Source organism: Balaenoptera musculus, chromosome 1 (assembly GCF_009873245.2).
Source record: "Balaenoptera musculus isolate JJ_BM4_2016_0621 chromosome 1, mBalMus1.pri.v3, whole genome shotgun sequence".
Classification (NCBI taxonomy): Eukaryota; Metazoa; Chordata; class Mammalia; order Artiodactyla; family Balaenopteridae; genus Balaenoptera; species Balaenoptera musculus.
In genome coordinates this window covers 146,732,920-146,750,209 of record NC_045785.1, presented here as the reverse complement: position 1 = coordinate 146,750,209, position 17,290 = coordinate 146,732,920, and the positions used below count along the sequence as shown (strand labels likewise).

The 17,290-nt window shown below is 38.6% G+C and overlaps 1 protein-coding gene across 4 annotated transcripts in view; it reads left to right on the top strand.

Annotated features, from left to right (window-relative positions):
* The window catches only part of HHAT (hedgehog acyltransferase), a 358,064-nt gene that overhangs the window by 92,116 nt on the left and 248,658 nt on the right, over positions 1 to 17,290 (top strand). The window lies entirely within an intron of this gene.

Here is a 17,290-nt window from a genome sequence, read left to right as displayed (position 1 = left end):
CTTGGTGGTCTTGGAACCAAGGATGGTAGCAATCCCTCTTCCTAATGGAATCCTGCGAAGTTCAGCTGGGTCCGCGTCTTCCTGGTGTGGCCAGCATTGCACTTGACAGGAGAAGGCAAGAGATGCTGGGTGCAGCCTCTTAGTCCCTGCTAAGAGGTAAGGCTTTATGACCGAGTTCTGCAGTAATCCTTGTTGTTTTCCTGTATGATATAAAGCAAAGAGTATGAGCTTTAGAGTCAGACAGATACAGGTATTTTTTTTTTTTTTTTATTGAAGTGTAGTTGATTTACAATGTTGTGTTAGTTTCAGGTGTACAGCAAATGATTCAGTTATACATACATATATGTGTATATATATATATATATATATATATATATATATATATATATTTTCTTTTTCAGATTCTTTTCCCTTATAGGTTATTACAAAATATTGAGTATAGTTCCCTGTGCTATACAGTAGGTCCTTGTTGGTTATCTATTTTATATATAGTAGTGTGTATCTCTTAATCCCAAACTCCTAATTTATCCCTCCCCCACCCCACCCGCTTTCCCCTTTGGTAACCATAAGTTTGTTTTCTATGTCTGTGGGTCTACTTCTGTCATGTAAATAAGTTCATTCATATCATTTTTTTAGATTCCACATATAAGTGGTAGCATATGATATTTGTCTTTCTCTGTTTGGCTTACTTCATGTAGTATGATAAAATCTAGGTCCATCTGTGTTGGTGCGAATGGCATTATTTCATTCTTTTTTATGGCTGAGTAATATTCCGTTGTATATATGTACCACATCTTCTTTATCCATTCACAGCCAGATATAGGCTTGAACCTCGGCTCCACCAGTCGCTAGTGGGCAATCTTTGGCAGCTTGCTACAACTGTCTGCATGTTCACCTGTCAAATGAGCAGACTCACATTTGCAGGGTTGTTTGGAGGATTAAGTGAAACCATGAAGGTGAAGGGCTTACCTCGTAAAATGTCTGATAGATAGAATTAATGGTGTGTTCTTATGTAGGCCCCTCTGTTGGCCCCTTTTTCTTGTCTACCCATTTCTTTCTGTCTGCAAGTAGGTGGGCTGCAGGTCTTATTTCCTTAGCAGGACAGTCTCCAGTATAAGACTTTTCTGTGGAGATGCCATCGTTCTTTATTCCTCTGGCCGAAACAGCAGAGAACATGCTCCTTTCTGAACGAAATCTTCTCATTTCTTTTCACTCCTTTCAAGAACTGAAATTCAGCCCCGTGGTCTGACCTCCAGCCTGTGGCTCCAATGGGAAATGTGTGATCTTCCGGCCAGATTAAGCTGCTCCCTGCCGAGGGCAAGAGTAATAGCCTGACTCCTTATCTGTTTGGTGATTTATAGATTTTTTTTTAAAAAAAATCTTGATTGCCCTTGTTATCACACATGCTTAATCAGAATGTTTTCAAGGAAGATGCCTTTTAGGATTGGAAAAATGCTGAGTTGTTTTAATGACAGTCTCTTCTTCCCAGACAAAATCTTTTTTCGTAGTTGGAGGTAACTAATAATCTAAGGCTTTAATGACACACTTAGGCAAACAAAATAGGATTAAGTGATGGCTTATGCTAAATCAGATCCCAGTTGTACTACATCCAAATTAAGAGATTGTATCCGTTTGGGTGATTTTAACTATGAAAACTGGAAAGTAAAACTGAAAATGGGGCTTAAACAAAAAGGAAAAGTTATCTCAGACAGCTATTACTCCTAAGGTCAGCACTAAGGGTGGTAAATCCAGTGACAAAGAAAAGTCATTAGGGGTCCATTTGGGTACCAACCACTCAGCTTAAGAACTAACCAGAATCCTACAAGCCCTTTGTTTGCACCCATAACCCCATCACCTCCTTTCACCCCCTCCACAAAGATAACCTGACTTTTGGGTTTATCATTCCCTTTTTATAAAATCTTTTAAAAAAAAATAGACTTTATTTTTAGAGCGATTTTGGATTTATAGCAAAACTGAGAGCAAAGTACAGAGATTTCCCATATATCCCCTGCCCCACACGTACACAGCCTCCGCCAGTATCAACGTTCCCACCAGTGTGGAACATTTGTTACAATTGATAAACCTACAATGACACGTCATTATCACCCAAAGTCCATCTTTATATTAGCATTTACTCAGTGTTGTGCAGTCTGTGGGTTTTGACAGATGTGTAATGACGTGTATCCACTCCTATAATATGAGACAGAGTAGTTTCACAGCCCTAAAAATTCTCTGTGCTCTATTCATCCCTCTCTCCCCTTTAATCCCTGGCAACCACTGATCTTTTTACCATCTCCATAGTTTTACATTTTCCAGAATGTTGTCGTATAGTTGGAATCATACGGTATGTAGCTTTTTCAGATTGACATCTTTCATTTAGTGATATGCGCATCTAAGGTTCCTCCATGTCTTTTTATGGTTTTATAGATCATTTGTTTTTAGTGCCGAATAATATTACATTGTCTGGATGTTCCACAGTTCATTTATCTGTTTGCCTACTGAAGTACATCTCAGTTGATTCTAAGTTTTGCAATTATGAATAAATTTGCTATAGATATCCATGTGCAGAGTTTTATGTGGCCATAAGTTTTCAGCTCCTTTGAATAAATACCAGGGAGTGATTATATGGTAAGAACATGTTTATTTTCGTAAGAAACTGCCAAACTGACATTTTTCAAGCTGGCTTTTTTTGTTTTTTTTTCTCACCTGCAAGTTATGAGTGCCTGCTATTCCACATACTTGCCACTATAACAGTACTTTATCAGGTGTGTCTTTCGCAAATATTTTCTCCCAGTCTGTGGCTTATCTTCTCTTTCTCTTGACAGTGTCTTTAACAGAGCAAAAGTTTTTAATTTTAATGAAATCCAGCTTATCAATTATTTCTTTCATGGATCGTGCATTTGGTGTTGTATCTAAAAACTCCACCATCCCCAATGTCACCTAGGTTTTCTCCTGTGTCATCTTCTAAGAGTTTTAGAGTTGTGTGTTTTATGTTTAGGTCTGTGATCTACTTCGAGTTAATTTTTGTGAAAGGTATAAGAAATTAGACATGAATTTCTTCCAGCAGCATTTGTTAAAAAGACTGTCTTTGCTCCATTATGTTGCCTTTGCTCCTTTGTCAAAGATTGGCCGACTTTATTTATATTTATGAGTCTATTTCTTGGCTCTCTGTTTTGTGCCATTGCTCTTTTTGTTTATTCTTTCACCAGTGTCACACTGTCTTGATTAATGTAGCTTTAAAGTAAGTCTTGAAGTCAGATAGTGACAGGCCTCTGACTTTCTTCTTCTTTTCCAATGTTGTGCTGGTTATTCTGGGTCTTTTGCCTCTCCATGTAAACTTTAGAATCAGTTTGTCGATATCCACTAAATAACTTGCTAGGATTTTGATTTGGATTGCATTGAGTCTATAGACGGAGTATGGAAGAATTGATATCTTGTTATCTTGAGTCTTTCTATCCATGAATATGGCTGGCTCTCCATTTATTTAGTTCTTATTTCTTTCATCAGACTTTTTTAGTTTTCCTCATATACAACTTGCACATATTTTGTTATATTTATATTTATACCTGAATTTTTTTGAGGGGGTACTAATGTAAATGATACTGTGTTTTTAGTTTCAAATTCCACTTGTTTATTGCTGGTAAATAGAAAAGTGATTGACTTTACTATATTAACCTTATTTTGTACAACCTTGCTACAATCTCTTATTCCAGGAGGTTTTTTTGTTATTGTTGTTTCTTTGGGATTTTCTACATAGACAGTCATGTCATCTGCAAGGAAAAGTAATTTTTTCCTTCCCAAAGTATGTTTTTTGTTTCATTTTCTTCTTTCATTGAATTAGCTAAGACTTCCAGTGTGATATTGAAAAGGAGTGGTGAGAGGGGACATCCTTACCTTTTTTCCTGTTTAATCTCCAAGTATTTTGAGATTTCCTAGCTATCTATTGTTGATTTCCAATTTAATTCCATTATTATCCATTATTATCTGAGAGCAGACATTGTATGATTTCTGTTCTCTTAAATTTATTTTGGTGTGTTATATGGTCCAGAATGTGGTCTGTCTTGGAGAATGTTCCATGTGAGCTTGAGAAGACTGTGTGTTCTGTTGTTGGATAAAATAGCCTATAGATGTCAATTATATCCACTTGACTGATGGTGCTGTTGAGTTCAACCATGTCCTTACTGATTTTCTGCCTGATAGATCTGTCCATTTCTGTTAGAGGGGTGGTGAAATCTCTAATTACAATAGTTGGATTCATCTGTTTCCCCTTGCTTTTCTATCAGTTTTCGCCTCACATATTTTGACCCTCTGTTGTTATGCACATACATATTATATATTATATTAATATGTCTTTTTAGAGAAGTGACCCCTTTATCATTATGTAATGCCTCTTTTTATCTCTGATAATTTTCCTTGCTTGGAGGTCTGATGTGTCTGAAATATATCTACTCCAGCTTTGATTAGTCTTAGTATGGTATATCTTTCTCTATGCCTTTACTTTTAACTTAACTGTATCTTTATATTTAAAGTGGGTTTCTTTTAGACAATATATGGTTGGGTCCTATTTTTTGATCCACTCTGATAATCTCTGTCTTTTAATGGATGTATTTAGACCATTGATGTTTAAAGTGATTATTGATATGATTGGCTTATTATCTGTCATGTTTGTTACTCTTTTCTATTCATCGCCCTTGATTTTTGTTCCTATTTTTATGTTTCATTCTTTGCCTTTTTTGTTTTTAATTAAACATTTTATATCATTCCATTTTCTTTATTTTCTTAGCATATCAAGTATACTTCTTTCTTAACTTTCTTAGTAGTTGCCGTAAAATTTGCAGTATACGTTTACAACTACTCCGAATCTATTTTCAGATAACACAATATCACTTAACAGGTACTGCAAGTACCTTAAAATATTCCTGATTGTTCCTTATAATAAAATATTCCTAATTCCTCCCTCCTGTCGTTCATGTCATTACTGTCGTTCATTTTACTTATATGTAAACTGTAGTGGTAAATACATTGTTGCTTTTATTATTTTGAACAAACTGTTATTTGTTAGATCAAGAATAGAAAAGAATTAGCAAAGGTTTTATTTTACCTTCATTTATTAGCTCTTCCCTTCTTTATATAGATCCAAGTTTCTAACCTATATCATTTTCCTTCTCTCTGAAGAATTTCTTTTAACATTTCCTGCAAGTCAAGTCTACTGAAAACAAATTCCACCATTTTTGTTTGTCTGAGGAAGGCTTTATTTGTCATTCACTTTTGAAGGATACTTTCACAGGACCACAGTGTTCTAGGTGGTTGTTTTTTCTCCTGTCAGTACTTTAAATGTTTTCTTCTACTCTCTTTGCTTGCACATTTCTAGGAGAAGCGGGAGGTAATTCTTATCTTTGTTCCTCTACAGGTTAGATGTTTCCCACCTCCACCACCTTGCTTCTTTCAGTGTTTTTTCTTCATCTTTGGTTTTCTGAAGTTTGAATATGATACGCATAGGTGCAGTTTTGGGGGCATTTATCCTGCTTGGTGTTCCCTGAGCTCCTGGATCTTTGGTTTGGTGTCTCATGTTAATTTGGGGAAATTCTTAGTCATTATTGCTTCAAATATTGCTTCTGTTCTTCTCCTTCTGGTATTCCCATTACATTTATGTTACACCTTTTTTAATTGTCCCACAGTTCTTGGGTACTCCATTCTGTGTTTTATTTCCTTCAGTCTTTTTTCTATTTGCTTTTCATGTTTAGAAGTTTTTACTGACAAATCCTCAAGCTCAGAGGTTTTTTCCTCAGCTGTATGCAGTCTACTGATAAGCTCTTCAAAGGCTTTCTTCATTTCTGTTCAGTGTTTTTGAGTTCTAGCATTTCTTTGATTCTTAGCATTTCCATCTCTCTGCTTACATTATTCTTGCATGTTGTCTACCTTTTCTGTTAAAACTCTTCATATATTAATAATAGTTGTTTTAAATTCCCAATTCGATAATTCCTGCTGCTTTGTCTGTGTTTTGGTTTGTTTGTTTATTTGTTTTTTGCCTTTTAGTATGCTTTGTAATGTATTTTGGAAAGGTGGACGTGATGTGCTGAGTAAAAAGAACTTTAGTATATAAGGTGTTGGGAGAGGGGAAGTGTTCTTTAGTTCTGTGATTAGGTCTCAGACTTTCAGTGAGTCTATGTCCCTGTGATGTAAACTTCACAAATGAGTCTCAGGTTTTTTTTCCCCCTATCCTCTTTGGTAGTATAGGATGACTAGGGGGTACTGGAGTTGGGTATTTTTTCCATTCATGTGGAAGGCTATAGCAGACTAGAGTTGGGAATTTTCCTTCCCCCAAGTTGGTAAAGCTCTGATAAAATCCCAGTAGGTTAGGCTCTGGTAAAATAGTTTGTCTTAACAAGGAGGGCAGTCCTTGTTAAGAAGAACATATGGACAGGGCTGAGGGGGAGGGGTTGGACTGCAGCATAAATAAAGGTCCTGCTTGGTATGGGTTACTCTGCTGTACTCAGAGAACTGAGAGTTGTAAGAAGAGCTGGACGCAGAGTCTAAGGTATAGTGAGAGATTCTTCCAGAAAGACATGAAGGGTTTTTATTAGGAAGAGCTTCTGGATCATGCTAAGGAGGATTTGTTCTACCTTTTAGGTGATGGGACCCATGGACGTATTTATATACTTTAAGTAATTTAAATACCCAAAGAGTGAAAACCAGAAAGTATTTAAGGGGAGAGGAAACAGGATTAGATTTGGGGTTTAGAAATATCCTGCTTGCAGTGTAGAATATGAATCAGAGTGGAGTAAAACTAGAAATAGGAAAATCTGATAGAAAAAGGTCCATATCTTTATTCAACAAATATTAAAGAGCCAGACCGTGCTTTACATGATGGAACATTAGACTAAGTCAGGAGCAAGGTGATGATGACTTGAGTGAAGCAGGGAGGTTGGAGAAGAAGGGAGTGATGAGAAGGATGGAGGCACAGTCAATAGGTTCTGCTCACCAATGAGACAGGGAAGATGAGAGAGGGAAGATCTAGGGAATCTTCTGGTTTAGAGTTTAGGTGATGATTGACATTTCCATTCACCAAGAGCAGGGAACATAGGAGGACTGGGGGCAGGTTTTAGGGAAGAATAAAGAGTCCAGTTTTTGACAAGTTATGCCGAAAACTGAACATCCAGGTGGAGACATCTCTGCTACAGTTAGATGGCACTGGAGCTCAGGAGAGGGATTGGGAATGCAGACAGACATTTGAAAGCCATCACATATATGTGATAGTTGAGTCCATGGGAGTGAAGGGATTTCCTAGAAAAATGTGTGGAGTGAGAATAAAGGAGGGCCAACTGTAGAACTTGAAGGAATGCCAACATTTCAGAGGCAGACAGAAAAGGAAGAGCCAGCAACAAGTGAGAAGGAATATTAATAAATGAAGGAGGAAGCAGATGGTTTTGTGAAGGTTTTGATAAGAAAGGGAGGCTCAATTTATCAGAAGTTGAAGAGAGGCCAAGGAAGAGGGGACTGAAGAGAGTGTTTCATTCTGGAAGTCATTGTTGACTTTGGCCACGTTTGACTTTTTTTGTTGTTGACTTGGTCATTTTTAAGCAGTATAAACCAGGGTAGTAGAATAATCAGAAGTGAGAAAATAGAGGCAGTAGCTAACATGCTGCTTTAATGGTGTTAAATGATAATGCCTGTTGGGTTCTGTCTCCCTGTCAAGGAAGCTCAGATGGCCTGGCCGGCTTCTCACTTTCTTGTGGCAGACCTGCCACCCCTGTGTCTCTCCTCGGGGTTTCCCTTCCTCCTGGCTGCCATGGGATTGGAGTAGAGCCTGACAAGCATCCCCTTTCTTTATAGTGCACAGGATTTCCCCAGCCTCGGGGTTTGGGGGCTAATCCCTCTTGGGACGTTCAGAGAGATAAAGAAAATAAGCATCAGGGAGTATAAGGCTTACAAAGGCCCTTGGGCCCTGGTCTGCAATTTCTGATTTCCTTCTGCTATAGTAAAGAAATACTTTTATTTTTTTATTCTGTTAGGCTTTTATTCTCTCGATGAAAGGGTTCTCTCTTCTTCTGTGATGGCCTTTTTTCCCCACCCTAAAGTTGCAGTTGAGTGTGAGGCAGCAGTGCAGGCAGAATAAAAGGTGCCTCTTTGTCTCACGTGCAAGAAGATATACAACTGGGTTTTCATCTCCAAGGATCTCAGGACTGAGTAATGTTCTACTCTGCCCAGAGATGACTCCCTCTGAGCACCACTAAGTAGGGTGAAAGCTGCTTTAGAGAAGGAACTATGCCACTACCTTTGGTGTCTTTCCCCCTCAGCGCTCACTAAAGAACAGTGCACTGCACAGGTGCTTAATGAATACTCATGTACACGTTCAGGTGAATAAAATAAATCTTACAGGAATTCTGCCTAGTGAATGTGAGTGATCAGGCATTCAAACCAGTGATCAATTCAAGATTCTGCATAAGGTGCCAAAGGGAAATCATCCAAAAAGTGATGAGTGCAGATTCAAATGATGATGGTGGAGTAGGAGGGCACAGAGCTCACCTCCCTCCATGAAAACATCAAAAATACATCTACATGCAGAGCAGTTCCCACTGAAAACTAACTGGAGACTGGCAGAAAGACTCTTGCAAAACCAAGGCTGTAAGAAAGATCCACATGGAGTTGGGTAGGAAGGGAATGGAAGCGATTAGGTTTGGGACCTGTGCCCCTGGGAGGGGACTCAGAAGAGGTGGGGGGTTACAGAGGTGGAGGTCCTCCCTTGGAAGTGAGAGGTTTGAGCCACATGTTGGGTGTCCCAGGCCTGGGGTCCAACACCAGGAAGACGAGTCTCCTTAGCTGGTTAGAAAGCCAGTGGGACTACCAAGAGGACTGTAAGAAACCTAGACTCCACTCAGGAAGAGCATGCACACACTTGCTTACTCCTGGGAACAAGGTGGAGAAAGTAGATTGAAACTGCATGGGACTCTGGCTGGTTTTCTGTGACCACCCTCGCATGCACCCCAGCCTGCACTGAGTGTCCACTCTGGCCCCACTTGCTTCGTGATGCAGCTCCACACTAGGGTGAGGGCTGTTGCAGCTGAGCGGAGTGCTCAGTTGTGAAGGATAGAGCCTGTTTGGACCTGGAATGACATCTGGACAGTGTGGGGACAGCCGTACTGGTCCTTATGGAGGCAGCGCATCAGAAGTGGTCTTGGACTCTAGGGCCAGGGCTGCCACAGCCTGAGCCCTGACCCATGCTGAGCGCCTGCTGCAGCCCCTGCTCCAGGCCCTCTTGCTCCAGCACTGCTCTGCTCTGGGGCAAGGGTGCCAGTGCTAGGAGTGGGGAGAGCACACACTTAAAGGGAATGGAACCATCTTGGACCCAACCCTCAAAGCTTCTGCTCCAGCAGCTTGGGGCCCACCCCTGCCCCTCGTAGGGTGGTGGTGGCCACTGAGCAGAGGAGAAGCCCCAGCTCACACCTGGCTCTGTCCCTATCTGCTCCATCTCCAGCCCCACCTCCCACCAAGGTGATAGCTGCCAGCACACCCTGGGGAAAGACATGACTCCTGCTCACATCAGATCCAGCTCTCCCACTGTCAGATCCAGGCACTGGGCACACGCAGACTGTATAGGGAGACTCCCACACAAGAGCACACCTTCAAGACTGGGATAGGTAACTATTTCACCTAATTTCATACAGACAGAGAAAGTTAAGCAAAATGAGAAGACAGAAGAATTTGTTTCAATTGTAAAAACAAGAGAAAACCCCTGAAAAAACAACTAATGAAACAAAAATAAATAATTTACCCGATAAAGAATTCAAAGCATTAATAAAAAGAATGTTAACTGATATAGGGAAAAGAATAGATGAATGCAATGAGAATTTTAACAAGGAACTAGAAAATATAAAAAAGAACCAGTCAGAACTGAAGACTACAATAACTGAAATGAGAAACACATTAGAAGGAATTAATAGCAGACCAGGTGATACAGAAGAACACACAAGTGATCTGGAAGATAAAATAATGGAAATCACCCAATCAGAACAGCAAAAAGAAAAACAAATTAAAAAAAATGAGAACAGTTTAAGGGACCTCTTGAACAACATCAAGTGCACCAATGGCAAAAGTTAAAGAGAGGATTCTAAAGGCAGCAAGAGAAGAACAATGAGTCATATACAGGGGAACCCCCATAATGTTGTCAGCTGAGTTTTCTGCAGAAACTTTGCAGGCTGGAAGGGAGTGACATGATATATTTAAAATGCTGAAAGGACAAAACCTGCAACATAGGGTAATCTACCCAGCAAGATTATCATTTAGAATGGAAGGAGAGATAAAGAACTTCTCAGATAAAGCAAAAACTAAAAGTTCATCAATACTAAACCTACCCTAAAAGAAATGTTAAAGCATCTTATCTAAATGGAAAAGAAAAGGCTATAGCAAGGATCAGTAGATAGGGGGAAAATCCCACTATATAGTAAAGGCAAATATATGTTAAGGGCTGAGGATCAACTACTTAAATAAGCTAGTACAAAGATTAAAAGACAAAAAATTTTAAAATCAACTATAACCACAATAAATAGTAAAGGGATAAACATGAAGATGTAAAACATGACATCAAAAACACAAAATGTGGGGGAGGGAAGTAAAAAATGTAGATCTTTTAGAATGTATTTGAACTTAAATGACTACCAGTTTAAAACAAGTAGATACAGTTATAGGTCAACATTTATGAACACCATGGTAACCACAAATCAAAAACCTACAATAGATAACAAAAACTAGAGAAAGGAACACAAGCATACCATGAAAGAAAATCATCAAATCACAAGGAAAGAAACTAAAAGAAGAACAGAGAAGGACTACAAAAACAACCAGAAAACAGGTAACAAAATGGCAATAAGTACATACCTATCAGTAATCACTTTAAATGTCAGTTTCTAATCAAAAGATATATGGTGGCTGATTGGATAAAAAAACAAGACCCATTTATATGCTACTTACAAGAGACGCACTTCAGATCTAAAGACACACACAGATTAAAGTGAGGGGATGGAAAAAGATATTTCATGCAAAAAGAAATGACAAGAAAGTGGGGGTAGCTATGCTCATATCAGACAAAATAGATTTAAAACAAAGTTTATAACAAAAGACAAAGAAGGACATTCTATAATGATAAAGGTATCAGTATAAGAAGAGTATATAACACTCCTTATCATATATGTACTCAATAAGGAGCATCTAAATATATAAAGCAAATATTAACAGACATAAAGAGAGAAATTTACAATAATCATTGATAGCAGGGGACTTTAACACCCCACTGACATCTATGGACAGATCACCCAGAAAGAAAATCAGTAAGGAAACATTGGCCTTAAATGACATATTAGATCAGTTGGACTTAATAGATATCTACAGGACATTCCATCCCAAAACAGAAGAAACACATTCTTTTCAAGTGTACATGGAACATTCTCTAAGGTAGACCACATTCTAGGTCACAAAACATGTCTCAACAAATTTAAGAGGATAGAAATTATATCAAGCATTTTTTTCTGACCACAATGGTATGAAACTATAATTGAAATCAATTATAGGGAGAAAAATGGGAAAAACACAAACACATGAAACTAAAAAACTAATGGGTCAGTGAAGAAATCAAAGAGGAAATCAGAAAATACCTCAAGACAAATGAAAATGGAAACACAACTTTCCAAAACCTATGGAATGCAGCAAAAATAATTTTAAGAAGGATGTGTACAGAGATACAGGCCTACCTCAAGAAGTAAGAAAAATCTCAAATACCCTAACCTACTGTCTAACAAATTAGAAAAAGAACAATGAAAAAAGCCCGAAGTCAGCAGGAAAGAGGAAAAATTAAAGACAGAAAGGAAATAAATAAATAAAAAAAATAGAAACCAAAAACTGTTAGAAAAGATCAATGAAACCAAGAGCTAGTTTTTTTAAAAGATAAACAAAATTGATAAACCTTTTGTCAGGCTTATCAAGAAGAAAAGAGAGAAGACCAAAATTTAAAAACAAAAATGAAAGGAGAAATAACTGTACCACAAAAAATTATAAGAGAATACTATGAACCATTATTTGGCAACAAATTGGACAACCTAGAAGAGATGGACGACTTTCTAGACACATACACCTTCTACATCTGAATCAGGAAGAAATAGACAATCTGAGCAGACTGACAACTAGTAATTAAACTGAATCTGTAATAAAAAAACTCCCAGCAAACTAAAGTCCAGGACCAGACAGCTTCACAGTGGAATTCTACCAAACATATAAAGAAGAGCTTAGTATCAATCTTTCTCAAACTATTCCAAAAAATTGAAGGGGCGAGGAACACTCCCAAATACATTTGGTGATCCCACCATTACCCTGGTACAAAAACCAGACAAGGACAATACAAAACAGGAAAATTACAGGCTAATATCTTTGATGAACATAGATGCAAAAATCCTCAACAACATATTAGTAAACTGAATCCAACAATATATAAAAAGGATCATACACCATGATCAAGTGAAATTTATTCCAGGAATGGAAGGATGGTTCAACATATGCAAATCAATCAATGTGATACACCACATTAACAAAAGGAAGGATAAAGATTACATGATCATCTCAAAAGATGCGGAAAAAGCATTTGACAAAATTCAACACCCATTCATGATGAAAACTCTCATCAAAGTGTTATAGAGGCAACATAAATATCTCAACATAATAAAGGCCATTTATGACTAACCTGCTGCTAACATCATACTGAATAGTGAAAAGTTAAAAGCTTTTCCTCTAAAATCAGGAAGAAAGCAAGGATGCACACTCTCGCCACGTCTATTTAACATAGTGTTGGAAGTCCTAGCCCCAACAATCAGGCAAGAAAAAGAAACAAGAGGCATCCAAATTGGAAGGGAAGAAGTAAAACTGTCACTATTTGCAGATGACGTGATGCTACATGTAGAAAACCCACCACAAAACTATTAGAATTAATAAATGAATTCAGTGAAGTTGCAGGATACAGATTAAATACAGAAGTCTATTATAGCTTTTTATACATACCATATACAAAAATAAACTCAAAGTGGATTAAAGACCTAACTGTAAGACCAGAAATCATAGAACTCCTAGAAGAGAACATGGGTGGAACAATCTTTGATGTAAATTGTAGCAATATTTTTTTGGATCTTAAGGGTAAGGCAAAAGAAACAAAAGCAAAAATAAACAATTGGGACCTAATTAAACTTAAAAGCTTTTGCACAGCAAAGGAAGCTATCAACAAAACAAATAGACAGTCTATTGAATGGAATAAAATATTTGCAAATGATATGACTGATAAGGGGTTAATGTCCAAAATTTATAAACAGTTTGTACAACTCAGTACATAAAAAACTTGTTTAAAAAGTGAGCAGAAGGCCTGAATAGACAGATGGCCAACAGCACATGAAAAGATGCTCAAAATTGTTAATCATCAGAAAAATGCAAATCAAAATCACAATGAGACATTACCTCACACCAGTCAGAATGGCTATCATTAAAAAGTCTACAAATAAATGCTGGAGAGGGTGTGGAGAAAAGGGAACCCCGTACACTGTTGGTGGGAATGTAAATTGGTGCAGTCACTATGAAAACAGTATGGAGGTTCCTAAAAAACTAGAGCTAGAACTACCATATGATCCAACAATTCCACTCCTGGGCATATATCTGAAGAAAATGAAAACACTAATTCGAAAAGATACATGCACCCCAGTGTTCATAGCAGCACTATTCACAGTAGCCAAGATATGGAAACAATCTAAATTCCATCAGCTGATGAATGAATAAAGAAGATGTGATATATATATATACATAAAATGGAATATTAACCATAAAAGAATGAAATTTTGTCATTTGCAACAACATGGTTGGACCTAGAGGGTATTATGCTTTAGTGAAGTAAGTTAGGCAGAGAAAGAGAAATAATGTTATCACTTATTTGTGGAATCTGAAAAATAAAATGAATGGATGTAAGCACATAAAAACAGATGCACAGTTACAGAGAACAAACTAGTGGTTATCAGTTTGGAGAGGGAAGGGGGGAGGGCAAGATAGTGGTAGGGAATTAAGAGACACAAACTACTATGTATAAAATAAGTAAGCAACAAAGATATATTTTACAAGCACAGGGAAATATAACCATTACTTTATAATAACCTTAAATGGAGTATAATCTATGAAATTATTGGATCACCATGTTGTATACCTGAAAGTAATATAATATTGTAAATCAGCTATACTTCAATTAAAAAAAAGTGATGACTGCAAAGTTAACAGGAATAGGGGTGTAAATAGAGCTTGTTTACTATGGGATTCATTTGGTTTGGTTAATCCAACAATGAAGATATTCACAAACTCTGTGGAAGGTATTAAATCCTCTCCTGGTGGAGATGGAAAAAGCACTGGTGGCTGGCTTGGCCATCAGAGCTCAAGTGCGCCTCACTAATTAAGAGGACTTTAGGAACTCCATGGCAACAGGTGACATTTGCTTTTCTTTCATACCCTTTCATACTCTCCTAGAGATGTCAAAATAAAATTTTCTTCCCATGTATTTTATCTCTTCTTAGCGAGATGTTGGTTTCTTTTCCCTTCTACTTCAATTTCCAGTGAGGCTTAGAGCTGCTATAATCAGATTCTCAGGTGGAGACCAGACTCTAGGAAGATTTGCTACATGAGCAAAGAGTAGACAGAGCTTTAGGGGCTATGGGTGGTGCCCATGTCAGGGTTGTGCATGCCCTCATGGGGCTACCTCTGCCCCCTGTGGAGCTGTGGGGCTGTTCCAGCACCTCCATTAGACATATCTTACTGGAAGGATAGAACTTTAGAAAATATCAACATTTAAGAGACAGGTAGAAAAGGAGGATCCAGTGACATGAGAAGGAATGTTAATAAATGAAGAAGAAAGCAAATGGTTTTGTGGAGGTTTCAAGAAGAAAGCAGTGCTACATTGATCAGAATTTGAAGAGAGGTCAAGTAAGAGGGCACGTGAAGGGATTCTGTTTCATTTGGCAGTTAAGAGGTCATTGTTCTCTTTGGTCATTTTGGAGGAGTATAAACCAGGGTTGTAGAATAAGGCGGCAGTGAGAACATAGAAGCAGTTTGAGGGTAACTTTTAATGTGTCTGTTGAGACCAACTAAAAGCCATCAGAAGGGCAGACACAAGTGGGAACAGTGATAGTAATTGTACCTTTCTGAAGGCCAACAGGAGGATGAATTCTGTCAAAACGCAGGAATTTATAGGAAGAGGATGCTGACCAGCTCCTCTTCATGTCTGTTGAGTTCAAACAAGATTTAAGTTAAAGCGAGGAGACCTTGTTAGATATGGTCCTCAAGTGCTTTGCCACAGACTGACCTTCTTCAAGAAGGTACACAGCTATCCCTCACAGGGCGGGAAACATTCACATCCTTCGCTGGAGAGGGATAACCCATCAGCAACTGCCTCCAAGTCCAAGTCCAGGCTCTCAGGGGGGTGTCCGTGTCTCCTTGAGTTCTGTCGTAATGATAACATTCTATAACTGTGGGCTCAGTTGTAGAGTTCACCACCAACAACACACTTTATTTTAAATAGTAGGGGAATGGGCTAGGAGTGAAGAGGAATATTAGTTAAAATTTATATGTGAATACAGTACACAGCAAATAAGAAAAATGGTAAACATTTTAGAGCTAATTCTAATCAGAGGACTTATGACTTTTGTTCTCTACTTTCCATTCCATGTTCTCTTTGCCTTCAATCAGTACCTTTGTTGTTTGGGGTTCTTTGCCCAGTGATGTGATCGAAATCTCCATTCCTGAGGGCTCTAAGCCCTAGATGCTTCTATGTATGTTTGGCTGCTGTAGTCTTCCATTAACTAACCAGTAGAAACCGCAATACTGAGAAGCACCCCACAAGTTCCCTCTGTATTCCTTCCTGCCTCCAATGTGTAGGGGTAACTCTGTTTCCCCTTGATAGGGAGGATTAATTTATGCAGCTAACACCATTACCCCTCTTTGCTTGTTCACCTAGATCCATGAGGAGCCCCAAATGGCTACATTAATAGTAGCTTTTGATTCGATGGAATCATTGTGTATTCCCAGATGGAAGCGTTTCCTTGCTGGGTGGTTAAGCCTCCAGATAAGTAGATCAGAGTTGCAGGGATGGGAAGCAGCTATTTTAGGAGTGGATTAATAGGTATAATAGGCATAATAGTGGATTAATAGGTATAATTAATCCACTTCTACTTCTTGGATACCGACTCTACTTATTTAAGCTATGAGTAAAAGCATATGTAGTTTGCTGGTTCAGAACACTTTCTACATCCCGTGAGACGGCACCTCAACATCATAGGCAAGGACAGCATCTCAGCGTCATCAGACAGTGTCTTTCCTCTGGTGCCATGCTGGAACTATTGATAGACTGTTCTATAAGGTCAGCTGCTTCTGGGTGATGGCATAAGACCAGTGAATCCCATGGATGTAGCTCATTGTCTCACTCCATTTGACGCAGTCAGGTCACCAGTCAGAAGCTGTGTTAGGTCTGATAACATGGCAGTGAATAAGACAGTCAATAAGTCCATGGATGGCAGTACTGGAATGAGCATTGTGGAAAGCAATTTCACATCCAGAATAAGAATAGTTCTCTGGCCCCTCCAGGGTGGAAGAGGTTCAGTGTAATCAACCTGACACCAGAGTATGGAGGCTGGAAAGTTAGATGCTCAGCAGCAGTGATAGGTTAATTTTGGTGAGGGGCAGTCCGTATTGTTGATCCCATGCAAAGCCTTCATTGCTGCCACTGTGGCCACTTTGGTCGTGGAACCCTTGAAAATCATTGAAATGGCTGTGGAAAGAGGCTGGCTGGTATGTACAGGGCACATCACCTTGTTGTTGAGAGCAGTAGGGCCCTTTGGTTGAGTATTTACATGGGTTACAATCTTCTCATTGGCTTCATTCTAAGGTGTTCACTTACACATCTCTTCTTCAAAATCTCCTTATCAACACTTCAGGCTTACCATAGACAGCCATCAGTGAACAGAGCTCATTTTTTCCCTCCTTTATCAAATCCTCATGGGGCCTTAGGTGTGGCGTGAGAGAAAGATGGCAATTAGCAGGAGTCAACATACTGGGAAGGTGAGGTCCCTTTTCCTGCAACATATTTGTGAGTTCAAGATCCTCTTTCTTTGTGTGTGAGTGTGTGTGTGTGTGTGTGCGCACGTGTATGAATATGTATGTGTATATATGTGTGTGTATCCATGTGTGTGTATCCATTGATGATGGAGTGCTACCAGGCATACCTGATTTT